Source organism: Saccopteryx bilineata, chromosome 3, assembly GCF_036850765.1.
Source record: "Saccopteryx bilineata isolate mSacBil1 chromosome 3, mSacBil1_pri_phased_curated, whole genome shotgun sequence".
In the NCBI taxonomy this organism is placed as follows: domain Eukaryota; kingdom Metazoa; phylum Chordata; class Mammalia; order Chiroptera; family Emballonuridae; genus Saccopteryx; species Saccopteryx bilineata.
This window is the reverse complement of record NC_089492.1, coordinates 32,777,082-32,786,031: the sequence shown is the minus strand read 5'-3', so window position 1 is coordinate 32,786,031 and position 8,950 is coordinate 32,777,082. Positions and strand designations below refer to the sequence as shown.

Sequence of the window (8,950 nt, the reverse complement as noted above, 5' to 3'; positions counted from 1 at the left end):
GGGTTCCTGTTCAGAGCACACAGGAGAAGCAACCATCTGCCTCTCTCCCCCTCCCTCTCCCCCTTCTCTCCCTCTTTCCTTCCCACAGCCAATGGCTCAGCGGGTTCCAGTGTGACCCCAGGCACTGAGGTTGACTCAGTAGGTTCAAGCTTGTCAACCTCAGGCACTAAAAATAGCTCGGTTGATTCAAGCATTGGCCCCAGATGGGGGTTGCTGGGTAAATCCCAGTTTGGAGTGCATGTGGGAGTCTGCCTCACTATCTCCCCTTCTCTCACTTAAAAAATAAATAATTAAATTTAAAAAATGAATGAATGAGTAAATTAATCCTTCACCTTATAGTCACAGGATTGGTTATATCTTTTCCATGCTTCTTGTCCTAATTTAAAAATAAATTAAAAGTACAAAGGTAGGGGGGAAAAAAGTACAAAGGTAGGCCTGACCAGTGGTGATGCAATGGATGGAATGTCAACCTAGGATGCTGAGGACCCAGGTTCAAGACTCCAAGGTCACCAACTTGAGTGCAGGCTCATCCATATGATCCTGTTGTCCCTAGTGTGAGCCCAAGGGTTACTGGCTTGAAGCCCAAGGCTGCTGGCTTGGGCCTAAAGTCACTGGCTTAAGCAATGGGTCACTCAGCTTGAGCCACCCCAGTCAAGTCACATATGAGAAGCAATCAATGAGCAACTAAAGTGACTCAACTATGAATTAATGCTTCTCATCTATCTCTCAAAAAAAAAAAAAAAAAGTACAAAGGTAAGAAGAGAAATGTTCCCTTTTTGTCCCAGAGTGTCTTCACACCATTCCCTACCTTCACCGTGGAGGCTGAGAGCTTGGGAACTACAGATCCCAGAATCCCTTGCTAGCAACAATCTGTGTTAAGAGTGTACCTGTGCAAGATTAGGAAAAAGAAAGAGAAGAACGAACATGAGATTTTGTAGTGGCCTCTTGGAATTTGCCTAAAATTCACCTGCTGTGTTCTTCAGAGGGCTGTGGTCCTCACTGCAGCCTCCACGAGAACTGCAGCTTCCTGACTCTGAAAGCCAGCGGCAACCTGAGAGAGGGGCTGGCTGGCCTGCACATCTGTTCCTCCAGCCCTTTCGGCAGTTATGTAGCCACTGAGGCCCCTTTATTAAACCCTCTCCAGCTTGAGATACTTAAGAGTGATGTCTTTTTTCCTGACCAAACCATAACTAAACATTTTCTTTTTATCAGGAAAAAAGAAAACTTTCCCAGAAATCCATCATTAGACTTTTACTTACATGTAATTCGCTAGAACTGTTCACAAACCCTAGCCAATTGGCAAAGGTAAAGGGGATACAGAACAGGTTTAACCCAGTCCAACTTACCCCGTGGAGTTGGTCATATTGCAGCCTCATACCCAAATAAAGAAGTAAACGGCTGCTGTGCAGGCACCTGTTCTTTCAGCTGCCCAGTGATTTGGAGACCTCAGTCCTGTTTGGAGGGTTCTAATAAAAAAAATTAGACCTGGAGTAGGGTTTGTCTTCCAGGTCTGGCTGATGGAAGCAATGAATGTCTAAGGAACTGGGCTTCATGATCAGGTTGAGAACCCATTAGAAAAGAATGTGTTTACATTGACTTGAGGTACCAGTGGTACTTTCTTCTCTGCAAGGCATTCTTGGCAGGTATTAAAAAATAAAAGTACAGTGAAGTAAAGCAGGACTAAAACTTATTTGCACATTATCCCTTGAAAGAGCAAATAATGTGTCTCTTGCAGTTATCCTTTTTTCTTTATTCTTTTTATTAAGTGAGAGGCAGAGAAGCAGAGACAGACTCTTGCATGTGCCCCAGTTGGGATCCACCTGGCAAGCCCCCTATGGGGTGATGCTCTGCCTGTCTGGGGCTGCTGCTCTGTTGCTTAGCAACTGAGCTATGTTAGCACCTGAGTCGAGGCCACAGAGCCATCCTCAGCATCTGGAGTCAACTTGCTCAAACCATTTGAGCCATGGCTGCAGGAGGAGAAGAGAGAGAGAGAAAGGAGAGAGAGAGAGAGAGAGAGAGAGAGAGAGAGACAGAGAAGGAGGAGGAGGAGGAGGAGGAGGAGGAGGAGGAGGAGGAGGAGGAGGAGGGGTGGAGAAGTAGATGATCACTTTTCCTGTGTACTTTGACCAGGAATGGAAGCCAGGACTTCCACATGCCAGGCTGATGCTCTACCACTGAGCCAATTAGCCAGGGCTAGTTATCCTATCTTTTAATAATAATAATAATAATCCTCTCTTTTATAGCACTTAGAGCATGCCAAGCATTTTCCCAAATGTTTTTTGCACATGAAGTCATTTGATCCTCGCAATAATATAGGATAGGTAATATCAGTATTTCCACTTATAGATGAGGACACTGAAGTACAGAGAAAGTGCTCAAGGTCACATGGCTTTACCTGATAGAACTGAGATTCAAATCGGACAGCCTGGGTCAGAGGTCACATTCAGAACAAACTGAAATATAGAAAAGAAAGGCTCTAAGTATGGGTAATTTTTGGCAGAACTTACTTTCTCTAAAACAAAGAGACTTTTAGCAGAACTTACTTTTTCTAAAAAGACTCCCTACCCCTAGCCTTGAGGCTAGGTTCCTAGGCTATGGCCTTAGATAACCCCACAAGGTTGCAGGTGTTCCCAGAATGTTTCTCCCTGAATTAATCTTATAGATAAACATTGTAAAAGAGCTTGTTTCACTGCTTTGTTTTACTGCTCACTTCTCCTCTTCCCCATTCCCCAATCAGTATGTAATTTTGTCTTTAAAAGCTAGCCCCAAACTGTGTTTGGGGCCACATTGATTTGAAATGACTTAGGTCTCCCTGCGGTCGCCAGCTTTAAATTAAAGACTCCTTAATTTGGCTACTTAATTGGATGGCAAGACGTCTGTTTCTCGCTTTTCCGATACAACAAAACAAGTGAACAAATGAATAAATGAATGAGTGAGTGAATGAATCCATCACCTGCTATGAACTGGCTGTGACTTCATTGCTTCTCAGGTGTTTATAGCTGCTGTGTGGTTAACAAACTTGAAGTGCAATACCGAATTTGAGGTGGCATTTTGTCATGTGTTATATTCATCAATAGATGCTAAAAAAAAAAGAAAGAAAAGAAAATCCAGGAGGAGCCAGTACATTTTTTCATGTTCGTATTCATTTCCAGTTGCTGCTGAAAGAATTTATCACAACTGTGGTGGTTTTAAACAATATAAATTTACTCTTTTACAGTTCTAGAGAGCAGAAGTCTAAAATCACCAAGGCTGCAGTCCTTCCAGAAGCTCTAGGGCAGAATCCGTTTCCTCACCTTTTCCAGTTTCTAGGGCTCCCTGCATTTCTTGGCTCATGGTCCATTCTTTCTTCTTGAAAGCCAGGAGTGTAGCATCTTCTCTCCACTCTGACCTCCTGCCACCCTCTGATAAGAACCTTTGTGATTATATTGGGCCCACCGGATAACCCAGGAAAAGTTTCCCATCTCAAGATCTGTGACCGAGTCACATCTGCAAAGACCTTTTGACCATTAAGGTTACACATTCGCAGTTCCAGACTATCCCATGTTATAAAGATGGCCATTATCCAGACTACCATGAGTAAGGAAGAGATCCTAGCTCTGGAAAAGGGTAGAAGAAGGCCCTGCTAACACAAGTCCAGCACACGGATGGAAGGAGGCAGAGGCCCTTCCATAACTTCTTCCCGTGTGTGGCTGGTGGGGCCAGGTGGGCACCCCAGCTGTGAGGAGAGGAGCAGACAGGAGAGCTCCAATGGGCAAAGCAGCCAGTCTCTCAAAGAGCCCCTCCCCTTGGCTCGGCAGGACTGGCGTTGAGGCACCTTTCCAGAAAGGCCTTGTTTTCCCAGAAGAAAACTCACAGAGGGACAGACTACAGCCCCAAAACAACAAGAACTAAGTGGAAGCTCCAGACATCCACATGGGCTTTGTGTCTCTCACATGGGGTCCCCTCAGGTTTCAGCAGCCACAGGATGTGTGACGAGATCTAGGAAGGAGGGGCAGAGAGCCTGCAGCAAAAAGCCCAGAGGGCACGGCATCATTGCGTCTTCCTCAAGGGTTTGGGGATTGGACAGGTGCACAGTCAGCGCATGGGGCCACTTGGGGAGAGTGTGGGGTGCAGCGGGGCAGACAGGAGGCTCTGTTCCCTCTTCTCGGGAGACGCTCAGCCTTCCGCACACTCATGGGTCATGCCCCAGCTTCTCTTCCTCCCTAGCAGCAAACACCCGGACCACTTTCACATGAGGCCCGGGACTGTGAGTAAGGCGGGGATGGGATGGGGCTGGACGGGGAGGCTACTACCAAGAGGTATCCTGCCCTCCATGGCTTCCCGTCGATCTGCGGAAACAAGGCATGAACACAGACCACAGCAGGTAGGCCACACCACTGAAGTGCTGCCTTGCTTTCTGAACTCTCCTTTGTAAGTGGAGATTATGGAAGAACCATGGAATTTATGGCTCTACAGAGCAGGTCCCCATACCCCTCAGTGAACTTCATCTGCAGGAACAATCACAGCAGAGCTCTTTCCAGTGTGGTTTCCTGTAACACTGCTGTAATAGGTAGCTTCCCACAGTGCTCCTTCTCCTGGGGGCATTATGGAGTTTCTGTGCCTGCCAGGAAGCTCTCTCATCACCACATTGCAGAAGGCAGACCTGTCGAGCGAGAGCTCAGGTCTGCACATGGCCACAGGCGCAGCTGGGCCCGTGCCCCACAGCTGCCAGCTGTAGAGGGTTCATTTTCACAGCACCCCCCCCCCCCCCCCGTTCTTGACAACAGCAGCCTGGGGCCCAGCTCTGGGGTGACAGCCACAGTAGCTTTTGTCCCATCTGCCCACGATGGGTGCCAGCTGGGTATGTTTGTTCCTGGCACTCATGAGTCTGATTCTGGCTGATCTCTACCCTCTGACTCAACTTCCCTCACTGTTCAGCCTTGTTTGAGCTCGCAGAACCTTCCCGGACTAACTGAGAGCCTTGGGAATGCACAGCTGTTCCCAGAAACTTGGTCAGGGAAGAGAACGAGACACCGAAAACATAGGTGAGAAGAGAGTGTTGAGAAGGTGGTGAGAGCCCATCGTTGCTCATGCTAGGGGAAACGGGCTTCCCAGGTCTCCCTCCAGGTCAGTTCTGTCCCTGAAGCCAGAGCTGTGAGGGCACATACCCAGCTTACTCGCCTAAGCAAAGAATCCTGGCATGTGAGGGTAGGAGGCACCTAAAGATGACTAAGACCAACCTTGACATCAAACAGATGAGGAAACTGAGGTCCAGAGATGCAAATGACATGCTCATAATTGGAGAAGGGTGGGTGGCAAATCTAAGAATAGAACCTGGGACCCACCAAAGCAAAACCAGTAGAATTGACTTTCAACTTCCACCCCAAGACACAGACACGTGCACGTTGTCTGTGGCCTGTACACCTTGGCGAGAGTGCTCCTTGACCTGAGTACTTCTGCATACAAATGCAAAGTGAAGGGGTGCCTGGAACCCACTCCATGATCACTACACAAAGCATCCACTTGGCCCTGGCCACTTGGCTCCGTGGATAGAATGTCAGCCCGGTGTATGAACGTCCCAGGTTTGATTCCTGGTCAGGGCACACAAGAGAAGCAACCATCAGCTTCTCTTTCCCTACTTTCCCCCTTCTCTCTCTCTTCTCCTCCCACAGCCAGTGGCTCTATTGGTTGGAGCATCGGCCCCAGGTGCTGAGGATAGCTTGGTTGGCTCGAACATCATCCCCAGACAGGGTTGCTGAGTGGATACCGGTCAGGGTGCATGAGGGAGTCTGTTTTACTATCTCCCCTCATCAAAAAAAAAAAAAAAAAAAAAAAAAAGAAAAGAAGAAGAAGCACCCACTTGTTGCTGCTTAGCTGTGTGCCAAGTATGGGGCCATGTGCCTAATTGCATTAGCTCATGTGATTTTCATAGCGTCTCACTGGAGTAACGACTGTCCCCAGCTACAAAGGAGAAGCCTGGGCTTGGAGAGGTCACTCAGCTAGAAAGAGGCAGAGCCAGGCTTTGGGCCTAGGTCTGCTGATTCTAAACTCAGGCTGGGCTCTCAGCCACGCTGGGATCTGCTGCCATTCAGACAGGACCTGCTTCATTCCTCCCTATAAGAGCCTCACAGAGGCCTCTGGAATTCTCCCTGGGCCTTCTCTCCAGGCAGCAGGCCTGTCTTTCTGGCAGAAGGGGAAGTTAAAGGGCTGTAAAGTTTTAGGGGTGTCAACCTGCATGCAAGTGTGTAAGAAGCCCATGGACCAGCAGGGGAACCACGCAGACCCCTCAGTTACCCGAGCCTGGACAGAGCAGTGGCCAGGGCGGGCGGGTCTGGGGCCAGCGCTCAGGGGCCAAAAGGGAGACATATTTTGTAATGTATACCATTTTATATCTTCCCAATCTATTATAGTGTCTATAGTTTGCCTTTTTAATAATAAAATGTGTTTTTTAAAAAGTTACCCAAATATATTCTAAAGGGGTTATGACCCCAAACTGACCCACAATACATGCTTTTTGTAGCACAAGCCCTTGTGACACCTGCCAGCTTCTAAACCAGCCAAGCACTTCATGCTTGGGGAATGGATTGTCATAAATAATAACTTGTCACCACCTTGGCGGAATGGTACAAGTGGGTTCTCGCATCTCCTGGCCCAGCTCACACTTTGACTAGCCTGAAAGTTCCACTTAGCAGAGGCCCGGGTGTTCTAGCTTCCTTCTTACTCATCCAGGAAGACAGCAGGGGTACGGGAGACATGACTGTCACCAACCACTACCCCCCCCCCCGCCCCCAAACATCCCCGTTACTTTCTTCAGTTCACTTAATGCTCTGGCTTTAAATTATTTATGCATTTATTCCCGGCTAATTGCATCTCACCCCAGTAGCATTGGCTTAATCCTGTTCCCAGTACCCACAACAGGGCCTGACACATAGTGGGCACACAGGAAGCCTTTTTGGAATAAATGATCACAGAGGCTCATAGATTGTCACAGTAGAGCTGCAGTTCTCAACCTGTGGGTCACGACCCCGGCGGGGGTCGAACGACCAAAACACAGGGGTTTCTGATGGCTTTAGGCGACCCCTGTGTTTTGGTCGTTCGACCCCCGCCAGGGTCGCTACCCACAGGTTGAGAACCGCTGCAGTAGAGTTAAACTTACAGAATTAAACTGCGAGTTAAACGAGATAATCCACACTGTATGCGAAGCTCTGTGAATAGAGGTTTTATGCCTAGCACAGTGCTTTGCACAGAGGAGCTTGGAGCTATTGGGTGAGTAAATGAAGAAGCAATGATTGAATTCACGATTCATGATGCATGAATGAAGGGGCCTTCGAGACAAACTAGCCCAAACCAAATATTTGACTAAATATAACGAGATGCTCATACATCTTAGCCTTCTTGAGAAATAAAGAATTCTGTACTTCTCTTTTTTGTTATGAATCAAATTTGGGGCTCTCTTAGCCAAATGCCAAATGCTGTCCTAGCCTCTGCCTGGCCTCCTAGTCCACAGGTATGTTCAAATCCCTGTCGCCTGTCCCATCCCTGGGCACCGCAGACACCACAGTCCCTCTCTCCCCACTGGCTAATGGGATTGGGGAAGATTGTGACACTATAGTCCCAAGGACTGTTGTCTCTCTTTCTTTGGGTTTGGCGCGAGTGTTAGCTTGTATTGCCCGGGTTGCCACAGGATCAGATTTTCCTGGGCTTGGATCTCTGAGCCACAGCCTGGTTCGGCCGTTTTTGCTGCGGCGGCCTGGATCTATTCACCCCCTTTGCCCGCCTCAGTTTCTATATTCACAGTTACCAGAGAAAGCCGCCCTGTTTAGGTTAGTGAGGAAGGCGGAGCATTTCTTACTCCCTATTTCCTTCGGGGTTTGGTTATATATTTAGCCAATTTTTCACTCAATCATACCTTTGGGTGTATTGCGAAGAATCTGGAAGCTCCAAGTATAGGTTTTTCTGTTTCTGGTTGAAGATCTTGTTGAGTTTTGGGGGAGATTTATCGGTATCGCTTCCTACTCCGCCATTACTCTGACCAGGACTGTTGTCTCTAGACAGTCACAAGTCTCTCCAAATTCTAGGCATTGCAGGATATTTCAGTGAGAGGGCAGGCTGCCTGGACAGTCTCTTCAGCTAGGGTCCCTCCTATTCTCCCACCTCTGGCTCTTCCACCACCTCTGTGTCACACACTGGAAGCTCAGACAGAACCTTCCCTGCTCTTTCAAATCAGATCTACACCTGGAACTGGTCTGGAGCTCCCAGGCCACAGTCTGGATTTGAGTGCAACTGTCCAGCCAGCTCCTGGGATCACCACTTCCACCTTGATATTTGCCGCTCACTTTTGCTTGCTCCCAACCTTGCCTTCTAACACGCCCCATGCCAGCAACATACTCCAGCCCCTCCCAGAAGCCAGAGGTGGCCGTAGAAGTCTGGGTGGAAATAGAAAGAGGCTCTCTTGCAGGGAGTTGTTGTTTAGCCACTGCCTTTATAAGAGCCTCCATCAGTTCCAACCTTCTCCATACAAGGAGTAGGATCCCAGCAAATCCCCACTGAATCAAATTTATTTTCATTCTTTCTCTTCCCAGAAGTCCCCTCATTCCTCTAACTCAGTTACCTGGATGATGGTGGCAAACACAAATATTTAATAGAGGCCAAATAACAGAGAGAAACTGAAACAAACATCCTGAGAGTTTGCGTTTTCTGCTTGCTCTTCCATAACCCAGCTTCACACCTGCTTTCCTGTCGGTACAAAGACCCAGGCGGGGCCGGGGTGCAGCCAGACGAACACTGGCAAGGAGGGTGTCTGGTTTCCAGATCAGAGAGAAGAAGTCGGTAAACAGCTTGAGTAGGCCAAAGGGCAGGGAGAGGAGCCCAGTTGACTTCACCGCTCAAGGTGTGGAAACAGGACAGTCTGGTGACGGATGCCAAGGCCCCAGCGCAAGGCACAGGGGAAACACTTCTGATTGACATTTCC

General features: G+C 48.3%; 1 long non-coding RNA gene across 1 annotated transcript; it reads right to left on the bottom strand.

The window, feature by feature from the left end:
- Nucleotides 1-2,405: 2,405 nt before the first annotated feature.
- LOC136328489 (uncharacterized) lies at nucleotides 2,406-8,722 on the bottom strand. Its single transcript, XR_010730061.1, has 3 exons — nucleotides 8,591-8,722; nucleotides 2,954-3,080; nucleotides 2,406-2,453 (listed from the first exon to the last, which is right to left on the bottom strand). It is a non-coding gene; the product is annotated as an uncharacterized lncRNA (long non-coding RNA).
- Nucleotides 8,723-8,950: the final 228 nt, after the last annotated feature.